Source organism: Antechinus flavipes, chromosome X, assembly GCF_016432865.1.
Source record: "Antechinus flavipes isolate AdamAnt ecotype Samford, QLD, Australia chromosome X, AdamAnt_v2, whole genome shotgun sequence".
In the NCBI taxonomy this organism is placed as follows: Eukaryota; Metazoa; Chordata; class Mammalia; order Dasyuromorphia; family Dasyuridae; genus Antechinus; species Antechinus flavipes.
Window position 1 is genome coordinate 3,108,317 of NC_067404.1, and position 11,255 is coordinate 3,119,571.

At 38.2% G+C, this 11,255-nt stretch overlaps 1 long non-coding RNA gene across 2 annotated transcripts; it reads right to left on the reverse strand.

Annotated features, from left to right (window-relative positions):
* Positions 1-2,581: 2,581 nt before the first annotated feature.
* Positions 2,582-10,527, reverse strand: LOC127542596 (uncharacterized). Of its 2 annotated transcripts, XR_007948756.1 has the most exons (5): positions 9,982-10,527; positions 9,768-9,823; positions 5,886-6,824; positions 5,731-5,805; positions 2,582-3,649 (listed from the first exon to the last, which is right to left on the reverse strand). It is a non-coding gene; the product is annotated as an uncharacterized LOC127542596 (long non-coding RNA). The 2 variants fall into 2 exon arrangements; XR_007948757.1 differs by lacking the exon at positions 9,768-9,823 and having other exon boundaries at positions 10,141-10,526.
* Between the last annotated feature and the right edge of the window lie 728 nt (positions 10,528-11,255).

Here is an 11,255-nt window from a genome sequence, read left to right on the forward strand (position 1 = left end):
CAAACCCACAGATGGTGGGGAATACTACTGTGCTAGAAGAAATGACCTCAGTGATCTTAAAAAAAACATGGAAAGCTACACATGAAGTAATGAAGAGTTAAGTGACCAGAACCAAGAGAAGACTGTATACAGAAACAGTAATATTGTTTCAAGAACAACTTCGAGTAAGTTATTTTGACTATTGTAAATATCCAAATTAACTATAAAGGCATATGTAGAAAGATACTATTTGCATCCAGAGAAAGAACAGATAAATAGAAGTATGTATACAACAATATATATGCATATACGTATGTATATGTGTATATACATATATGCATATATACACATTTAATTGTGTCTGATAGCCATCTCTAGGGAGGACAGGGGAGGGTAAATGAATTTACATGCAAATTTTGTTGTATATTTGAAAGGACTAGCAAGTTGAGCTTAGTAGCTTTGCACCTTCATGGACAATCATCGTTTTTATTGTACTGTTATGGAAATACTTGTTTAACTTCATAAATATTTATTAATGTAAAGAATAAAAACCAATGATAAATACAAAAATAAATAAAATACTGAAGAGTTAGAAAATGTGGTTAATTCTCTTTTTTCATTCTTTGTAGAAATTATTCTTAGCTATCTTCTCTTCTTTCTTCATACCACTAACCACACTTATCATAAGAAGGGGATGGCACAGTCTGGGAGGAATGCAGCCCCTTTGGGCCCATGGAATACTCAATCCTCTTCCATAGGGCCTCAGAAATTAAGGGTCCCAGATTAACCACCTGCCAACATGAAGGGAACTTCAGCGGAGAGTGGCAAAGGAAGGGGGATGTAGGGGGCAAGAGCACTTGGAACTGCCCTCTGCCCCTGGTCCTGACTCAGATGCAGGGGGAGGGAACTCACCAGCTCCTTCATCTCTTCCAGAGGCAGCAGGGAGGCTGAAGCCAAAATGGGCTGAGAGGGGCCGAGTCAGTGATGTCACAGCGGGGATGTGGCTGGACAATGAAAGATGAGACTGGCCTGAAGCAGGAGGGGAGGGTGGATGGCTAAGCTGGCTTCCCCCGAAACAGAGGGAGCAGGGGACTCTGTGACACACAGACAAGAGACATAGAGACAGAGAATGAGCAGAGCCAGAGACAGAGAGACACACTGACAGACACATTGAGAGAGACATACTGAGAGAGAGACAGACACAGACAGAGAGAGATAGAGAGACAGAGACAGAGAGACAGAGTCAGAAAGGCAGAGATAGAGACATAGAGAAAGACAGAGACAAAAGAAGAGACACAGACAAAGAGAAATACTCACAGAGAGGAAGAGACAGAGACAGAGAAAGAGAGAAAAACATCAAGAAAGAGAGAAAGAGAGACAGGGAAAACAGAGTAAGAGATGGGAATAGAGAGAAAATGAGATAGAAAATGAGAAATATTTAGAGAGAAAGATAGGCAAAGAGAGAGAGAGAAAGAGAGAGAGAGAGAGAGAGAGAGAGAGAGAAACAGAGACAGACAGAGAGACAGAGAAAGAGAGAGGAACAAAAGAGAAGCAGCACCATAGTCATTGTGAGAAAGCCAAAGTGAATCATGAACCCATTTACATTGACAAATGTCCTGGACCTGACACAAAGTTCATAAAATCCATCAATCAAAAGTGTGCTGGTTGGGAAGGTGGGGAATCATTCACAAAGCCAAAAGATAAGCAGCAGGTGAGAGGTTTCTTTGGCATGCCCAACAGTTATGCAGCGTTATCCAGTCATGATAGATGTGGTTATGGACAGGGATGAGGAGGTGGATTATAGCAAAATGTACTAGAATAGAATAAAATAGAAATCCTCTCAGCCCACAGACACCAAAAACAACATGAAAGGTCCACTGAGAAATTATGTCAGGGGCCATTGGGAAACCAACAAAACAGGAGCAGGTCTTGGGAGCCACTGAAGTAGCAATAGCAGTAGCTTCTGAAGGTCGCAGCTCACAGACCATAACGAGGTCAAACAGCTGGTCAGAAGGCAGTCTCTTTAACAAAGAGAAGTCAAGAAATAATCTGGGAAAATGAGCAAACAACAAAAGAAGGATTTTTACCATAGAAAATTACTGTGGTGACAATGGAAATCAAAACTCACACTCAATAAGAATATAATATCAAAATTCCTACATTCAAAGCCTCCAAAAAAATAAGAGTTGCTCCAAGCCATGGAGGAGCTCAAAAAATATTTTGAAAATCAGAAGAGGTAGGGGTAAAATTGGAGAGAGAAATGAGAGTGGTAGAAAAGAAACTATAAAAATCTAGAATGCATTAAAAAGTAGAATTGGTCAAATGGTAAAGGAGGTATAAAAGCACACTGAAGAAAATAATTCTAGAATTCTAGAAAACAAACTAGAATTGGGAGGTAGAAACTAATGACTTTATAAGACATCAAGAATTGGTCAAACAAAACCAAAAGAATGACAAAACAGAAGAAAATGTAAAATACCTTATTGGAAAATCCAAGGAGAGAGATAATTGGAGATTTAATGGACTACATGAAGGCCATTATCAAATAAAGAGCCTGGACAGCATCTCTCTCTCTCTCTCTCTCTCTCTCTCTCTCTCTCTCTCTCTCTCTCTCTCTCTCTCTCTCATTTCTTTTTTATTGGATTTCTCTTGTAATTTTTATTATTATAGCTTTTTATTGACAAAACATATGCATGGATAATTTTTCAACATTGACCTATGCAAAATCTTCTGTTCTAATTGTTCCCCTCCTTGCCCCCATTCCCTCTCCTAGATAGCAGGTAACAATACATGTTAAACATGTTGAAGTATATATAAAATACAATATATGTATACACATTTATACAGTTATCTTGCTGCATAAGAAAAATTGGATCTAGAAAGAAAGTAGAAAAACCTGAGAAGGAAAACAAAAATGTAAGCAAACAACAGAAACAGTGGAAATGCTATGTCGTGGTCCACACTCAGTTCCTATAGTCCTCTCTCTGGATGTACATGGCTCTCTTCATCACTGAACAATTGGAACTGGTTTGAATCATCTCACTGTTGAAGAGGGCCATGTCTATCAGAATTGATCATCATATAATATTGTTGTTGAGGTATATAATGATCTCCTGGTCCTGCTCATTTCACTCAGCATCAGTTCATGTAAGTTTCTCCAGACCTTTCTAAAATCATCCTGTTGGTCATTTCTTACCAGACAATAATATTCCATAACATTCATGTACCACAATTTATTTAGCCATTCTCCAATTGATGGGCATTCACTCCATTTCCAGTTTTTGCCACCGCAAACATTTTTGCACACGAGTCCTTTTCCCTCCTTTTAAGATCTCTTTGGGGCATAAGCCCAGTCGTAGCACTGCTGGATCAAAGGGTATGCACAGTTTGATAACTTTTGGGGCATAATTCCAGATTGCTCTTCAGAACGGTTGGATCCGTTCACAGTTCCACCAACAATGTATCACTGTCCCAGTTTTCCCATCTCCCCTCCAACATTTATCATTCTCTTTTCATGTCATCTTAGCCCATCTGACAGGTGTGTAGTGGTATCTCAGAGGTGCTGGACAGCATCTTTCAAGAAATTGTCAACGAAAGCTGCCCTGGTATCCTAGAATTGGAGGGTAAAATAGAACCTGGAAGAATCCACCAAACACTTCCTGAAAAAATCCTAAAAATAAAAATTCAAGGAATATTATAGCTAAATTTCAGAATTACCAGGTAAAGGAGAAAATCCTGGATATAGCCAGAAACAAATAATTAAAATATCAAGGAGCCAGTCAGAATTACCTAGAATTTAACAACTTCTAATTTAAAAGGTCATAGTACCATAGACCATGAAGCAACACATATGCATTAAAGGGTAAGCATACAAATTCTTAGAGAAGTCAAGTGACCTGCAGGAACAGATAGAAAGCAAAACTATTTAATGGAAAACAGAACCTTCCCCTCTCAGAACTAGATAAATCAAAACAGAAATAAAGAAGAAATAAGTTGAGGAGAAAGTAAACAGAATTTTAGATAAAATACATATGACAGTCCCATAGAGAAGACTGAATGGGGATAGAAAGGAAAAAATCTTGAACATCTCTGAGTTTTTCCTCTCGTTTTCATTCTTACAATTCAAAGGCTTCCTGAATAATCTAAAATTCCTGATTCCTGAAGAGGAAGTAAAAAAGAAAAAGGAGAAAATCTTTGATCCTAATTCATTAATTATTAATAAAATAGAAAATACCCTGCGATTTTTATGCAGAAAATCAGAAACCCAAGTAGATGGGGAATGATAGATGGCCAATTGGGGCTTCAAGGAAAGAATAAAATGAAAGGCAAAACTATACCTGAAGGACAAGGTTGAATTCTAAATATTAAAAGCTCAGTTGCAAAGTGAATGAAGATTGGCTGTTTGAATAATCTCCAAGAAACAAGTCCTTTGTGGAATACCCCAAAAAGGGCTGGGGAAAGTTATAGGATAAGATTAGAGCTGAGATTTTGGATGGAAAACTGAATCTACAGGGAAAAAAATGATGGGAAATAAATGTTCGAAGCATTAGGTCCCTGGCTAAAAGCCCAGCCACTGCTGTAACTAAGCAAGTAGAGAAGGAGAATATATGGTAACGTGATAGTATGAGTTGAAAAGTCTAGGATAAGAAAAACCTTTACAAGGAAAGGAGGCCAGGTTGCTTAAGGATGTAAAAAAGGAAGGAAACATATTGCTTGTGTTACTTTTTAAATTGTCTGGTAAGATTTAAAATTTTAAAAAGAATACATGAAAGAGGATTTAAGGGGAAAAACCTGAGAAAAAATGATTGCAGGAAGAAAAGAAAGCAGAGAAAAATCTCACAGGAAAAAGATTCCTAAATACTGGTTCTTCCTTCTGTAAGGAAGACATTTCCCCTTATCTTAGACATCACAGCCTGGAAAAATGCCCATATCTGTATTCTAATAGAAGCTGGGTCATTCCAACAACAGTCAATTGAAGGAATCCTACAAATTATTGCAAATACAAATAAACAAATCCTCCCTCAAGGTAGCCTATTCTAACACACCTAGAAAAGTGAAGCTCACTTGAATAATTGAGAGGCAGTGCATATAACAAAAAAGCCACATCAGATTATTGTAAACTAATGAATTCCAGGGGACTCATATTGCTGGCAAAGGACAAATTTAAGAGCTTCCTAACCCCTACAAGGAAAGGGTGGCCTTTCTGAATCCCAGACTAAAGAATGGAATATCTGCTCACTCAAGAAACAGAAGAAAAGACCAAAAAAGAAGAATCAAAGGAGCAATGCCAATCGACATTTTGAATCAAAAGTATTTGTACTACTGTTTTAGCTCCATTATGGTCATCATGATTGAAGCCAAGTCTATGCTCCATGCTCAACAACGTTCAGAAATACATTTGCATCTGACCCATACCTTCTTCAAGAAGGAGCTCCCTGTTGAAATCATGGCCTATTGCTCACTGGAGAAATTTCCAAGAAAAGCAAAAATTGATCAGATTGCTACATGGAAAGAGAAAAGTGATCTCTAGGGGCATAATCTACATTACATGTAGAGGAAGAATACTCCCACAAGGGGTCACTGCTCAAACTCTGTGACTAGATTTCACCAAATTAAAAAAAAAAAAAAAACACAAAGCAAAACAAAAAAACGCTTGACAAGGATTTTGAGAAGTTTGCTGAGCTGTTTATCATTATGGGATGTTGGACACTTGGGGCATGAAAGGAAAAACTGAAAAATCTGAGCACTCACCAGAGCTGAGGAGAAGCCTGGTTCCCATGGACTTGCAATAGGACTCCATCCACCAGTGTGACACACAGTCTTCACCTAATTAAATAAAATGCTTAGGCAGGGGAAAAAAGATAATTGCATTGGAATGAATGGGTAAGTCATTAACCATGCAATACCTGCAATAGGGAGTTTCACATGGAGAAACTGTTGAATTGCTGTTCAGTGGTAGAACACGGAAAGGCCAAATGGAAAATTATAATGTTCCTGTTGGTTTTCTGGAGGTCTCTGGACCAGTCTTCCTTTCAGTAATCACCATGAGACTAGCCAGGTGTTAAAATCCAACATCCAAATTCTTTATTGTCTCCTTGCCTGGGACCCAGCCTGCTTTCTTGAGAGCCTTTCAAAAGAGCCTTGGTCTCAGTGGGGGAAGTGCAGGAAGACAGGCCAGACACTAAGAGGCTGATGAAGATGGAAACGAATGTCTCTGAGTCCAAGGGCTTGTGCTTCAGTCTCCAGCCACCACAAAGGTGGATGATGGAATGAATGTGTCTCTGGGTCCCTTCCGAGTCTGTGTCTGGCCCTTCCGAGTCTGTCTCTGGCTCGGATCTGGCTGAGTTTGTTGCAGCTTTATATGCTCTATTTTGAGTATACACCAATCATTCTATCACTAGGGAACCATTATTTGTTGTAAGATTAAATCAATCATACTGATCTAGAGAACTATTAATCACCATGCTAAACTAGATAACCAGTCTCATCAATTCCACTGAAGTTAGCACCTTGTAAGAATCCTTGTTTTAAGTATAGAATTTCTGGCCCATAACAGAAAACAACACAAATCATTTATGATCACAGCTGTTGGGAGAGGGGCTCTCTCCTTGACGCTGGTGGAAATAATTGTGCATTGCCCATGGATTCTTCTCAAGACTAAGTGATCAAAGGAGCGGTTGACTTTCCTTCCATCTAGAAGTTTCTGGAAGGTGAAGGTGACTGCATTTATGCTAACTCAGATGCCATGGAATACTTTAGATGCACAAACAGGATCTCAGAGGAAGAGCTGCAAGAAGATCTTGGTTGCTTATCGTCACATGAAGTCTCCTGATGGGAATGCAGGGCTGGTTCAATATTAGGAAAATTATTAGCATAATTAACTAAATTAATAACCAAATTAACAAAAAAAAACCAGATGATTACATCAATAGATGCAGAAAAAGCATTTGATAAAATCCAACACCCATTCCTATTAAAAACATAAGACAGTATAGGAACAAATGGACTTTTCCTTAAAATAATCAGTAGCATTTATCTAAAACCAACAGCAAGCATCATTTATAATGGGAATAAATTAGAAGCATTGCCAATAAGATTAGAGGTGAAACAAGGTTGCCCACTATCAGTATTACTATTCAATATTATATTAGAAATGTTAGCTTTGTCAGTAACAGAAGAAAAGGAGATTAAATGAATTAGAGTAGGTAATGAGGAAACCAAACTATCACTCTTTGCAGATAATATGATGGTATACATGTAGAACCCTAGACGACCAACTAAAAAACTATTAGAAACAATTCACAACTTAAGCAAAGTTACATGATACAAAATAAATCCACATAAATCATCAGCATTTTTATACATCACCAACAACCCAACAGCAAGAGATAAAGAGAAATTCCCTTTAAAATAACTGTCGATAGTATAAAATATTTGGGAATCTACCTGACAAGGGAAAACCAGGAACTATATGAACACAACTACAAAACACTTTCCACACAAAGTCAGATCTAAACAATTGGGAAAATATCAAATACTTTTGGATAGGTTGAGCGAACATAATAAAAATAACAATACTGCCAAAATTAATCTACTTATTTAGTGCTATACCAATCAGACTCCCAAGAAACTATTTTACAGACCTAGAAAAATTAAAAACAAAATCTGTCTGGAAGAACAAAAGGTCAAGAATTTAAGGGAATTAATGAAAAAATTCCAAATGAAGGTGGCCTAGCTGTACCTGATCTAAAACTATATTATAAAGTGGTCTTCAAAACCATTTGGTACTGGCTAAGAAAGAGAGTAGTTTATCAGTGGAATAGGTTAGGTTCCTAGGACAAAATAGTCAATGACTATAATAATCTAGTGTTTGACAAACCCAAAGACCCCAGCCTTGGGGTAAGAACTCACTAGTTGACAAAAATTGCTGGAAAAAAATAGAAACTAGGCTGGCAGAAATTAGGCATTGACCCACACCCAATACCATAGATCAAGATAAGATTGAAATGAGTTCATGGTCTAGACATAAAGAATGATATCATAAACAAATTAGAAGAACATAGGATAGTTTACCTTTCAGATCTCTGGAGAAGGAAGGAATTTCTGACCAAAGAAAAACTGGAGATCATTATTGATCATGAAATAGATAATTTTAATTATATTGAGTTAAAAAGTTTTTGTACAAACAAAACTAATGCAGATAAGATTAGAAGGAAAGCAATGAACTGAGAAAACATTTTTACATTCAAAGGATCTGATAAAGGCCTCATTTCTAAAATATATAGAGAACTGACCCAATTTATAAGAATTCCAGTCATTCTTCAATTGATAAATGGTCAAAGGATAAAAGGTCAAAAACAATTTTCAGATGAAGAAATTGAAACCATCTCCAGTCATATGAAAAAGTGCTATAAGTCATTACTGATCTGAGAAATGTCAATTAATACAACTCTGAGATACCACTACATACCTGTCAGATTGGCTAAGATGAAAGGAAAAGATAATGACAAATGTTGGAGGGGATGGGGGAAAACTGGAACACTAATACATTGTTAGTGGAACTGTAAACGAATATAACCATTCTGGAGAGAAGTTTGGAACTATGCTCAAAAAGTATTCAAACTGTGCATGCCCTTTGATCCAGCAGTGTTACTACTGGGCTTATATTCCAAAGATATCTTAAAGGAACGAAAGGAACTAAAATGTGCAAAAATGTTTGTGGCAGCCCTTTTAGTAGTAGCAAGAAATTGGAAACTGAATGGATGCCCATCAATTGGAGAAAATGCTGAGTAAATTGTGGTATATGAATGTTATGGAATATTATTGTTCCATAAGAAACGACCAGCAGGATGATTTCAAAGAGGCCTGGAGAGACTTAAATGAACTGATACTGAGTGAAATGAGCAGAAATAGGAAACCATTATACACAGCAACAACAAGATTATACAATGATCAATTCTGATGGACGTGGCTCTCTTCTACAATGAGATGATTCAAACCAGTTCCAAGTGTTCAGTGATGAAGAGAGCCATGTACACCCAACGAGAGGACTGTGAGAACTAGTGTGGACCACAACATAGCATTATCACTCTTTTTGTTATTGTTTGCTTTCATTTTATTTTCTTCATCATTTGCTTTTCTGGTTTGATTTGATTTTTTTGGTACAGCAAGGCAATTGTATAAATATGTATGCTTATATTCCATTTAAGATATTTCAACTATGTTTAACATATATTGGACTACTTGCCATCCAGGGGAGGGTGATGGGAGAAGTGGGGGAAAAACTGAAACAAGATTTTCCAAGGGCTAATGTTGCATAATTATCTATGCATAAGTTTTGAAAAATAAAAAAAGTTTTAATAAAAAAATAAAATGTACCATGATATACTTTTTAAAAAAATTAATTAAAATATTATTGTCAAAATAAAGAGAAAGAACCCCCCTCCAACCCCCAAAAAAAAGACTCCTGATGACCATAGCATAAAATCCATTCATCAACATAAGCGAGGTGTCTCTTGACACAAGTGATATTAAAATGCCCATGGATGGGGAAGAGATATACCTTATATGGCAGAAATGGTGCTTCAAGTCCGCTCTCTGGGGGGCAGCCATGCTGACTAATGATACATGTAGGAATGGCTCTTCTTGATCCTGATCATCACAAACTCTAGGAACCAATCATTTTTACTATTTTGCTTTGGTTCCATACTTGTCATTGCCATGGAAGCCAAGTCAATGCGCGCTGTTCAAAAACATTCCAAAATAACACCATTCCATCTGATCCTTACCTTCTTCAAGGAAGTAGCACTCTGGTGAAATCAGGTCCAATTGCCCACTCAAGAACCTTGCAGAAAAAGCACATATGGAACAGTGGTGATTGGATTTCAAAAAAATTTTAAAAAATACTTGACAGCGGCTTTCAGAAAGATGCTAAGCTATTCATCTTTATGGGATGTTGGGTACTTGGGGCATGAAAAGAAACAGAAAAATCTGAGCACTCACCAGAGCTGAGGAGAAGCCCAAGACTGCAGTTGCCTGGTTCCCATGGACTGGCAAAAGGACTCCATCCACCAGTGTGACACATAGCCTTCATCTAATTAAATAAAATGCTTAGCCAGGGAAGAAAGATAATTGCTTTGCACTCAAAGGTTAAAGACTTACCTGCAATAGGGAATTTCAATCTGAAAACGCTGTTGGATTGCAGCCCAGTGGTAGAATGCAGAAAGACCAATGGGCAAACACCACAAAATCATTTATGATCACGACTTTTGGGAGAGATGCTTTCTCATTGGTACTGGTGGAAATATTGTGCCTTGTCAATGGATTCTTCTCAGGTCTTAAGGTGAACAAAGGAGTGGTTGAGTCTCTTTCTATATAAAAGATTCACTAAGGTGGAGGTAGCCACATTTTAGATTACTCAAATGGAATAGAATACTTTAGATGCAGAAACAAGAGGAAAAACTGTCAAACAGAAGTTGCTTTCCAAAACTTCACATGAAGTCTCCAGATGACCTCAGCATAAGCATAAGATCATTTCATTGACACAAATGAGATTTTTTTAGGAGAGAGACAGAGAGGGGGGGGAGGGGAGAGACAGACAGAGACAGACAAAAAGACAGAGAGAGAAGACAGAGAAGAGACAAAGATACGGGGGGGGGAGAGAGAGGACAGACACAGAGAGAGACAGACAAAGAAATGGGGGGGAGAGACAGAGAGACACACACAAAGAGAGACAGACAGAGACAGAGACAAAGAGAGACAGAGGGGGGAAGAGAGAGAGAGAGAGAGAAAGACAAAGAGAGAGAGAGAAGACAGAAACAGAGAGAGACAAAGATACAGAGGAGGGGAGAAAGAGAGAAACAGAGAGAGGAGACAAAGATACGGGGGGGGGAGAGAGAGAAACAGATAGAGAAAGAGAGAGACAGAGACGGGGGAGGGAGGGGAGAGAGAGAAGACAGAGACACAAAGACAGTGAGAGAGACAAAGAGAGACAGACAGACAAGGGGGAAGAGAGAGAGAAGAAAGACGGGGGAGGGAGGGGAGAGACAGACAGAGAGAGACAAAGTGAGAGAGAAAGAAAGACGGGGAGGGAGGGGAGAGAGAGACAGAGACGGGGGAGGGAGGGGAGAGACAGACAGAGAGACAAAGTGAGAGAGAGACAAAGACAGAGAGAAACAGAGAGGGGGAAGAGAAAGAGAGAGAAAGACAGACAAAGAGAGAAAGAGAGAGAGACAGAGAAAGACAAAGACAGAGAAAGAACGAGAGAGAGCGAGAGA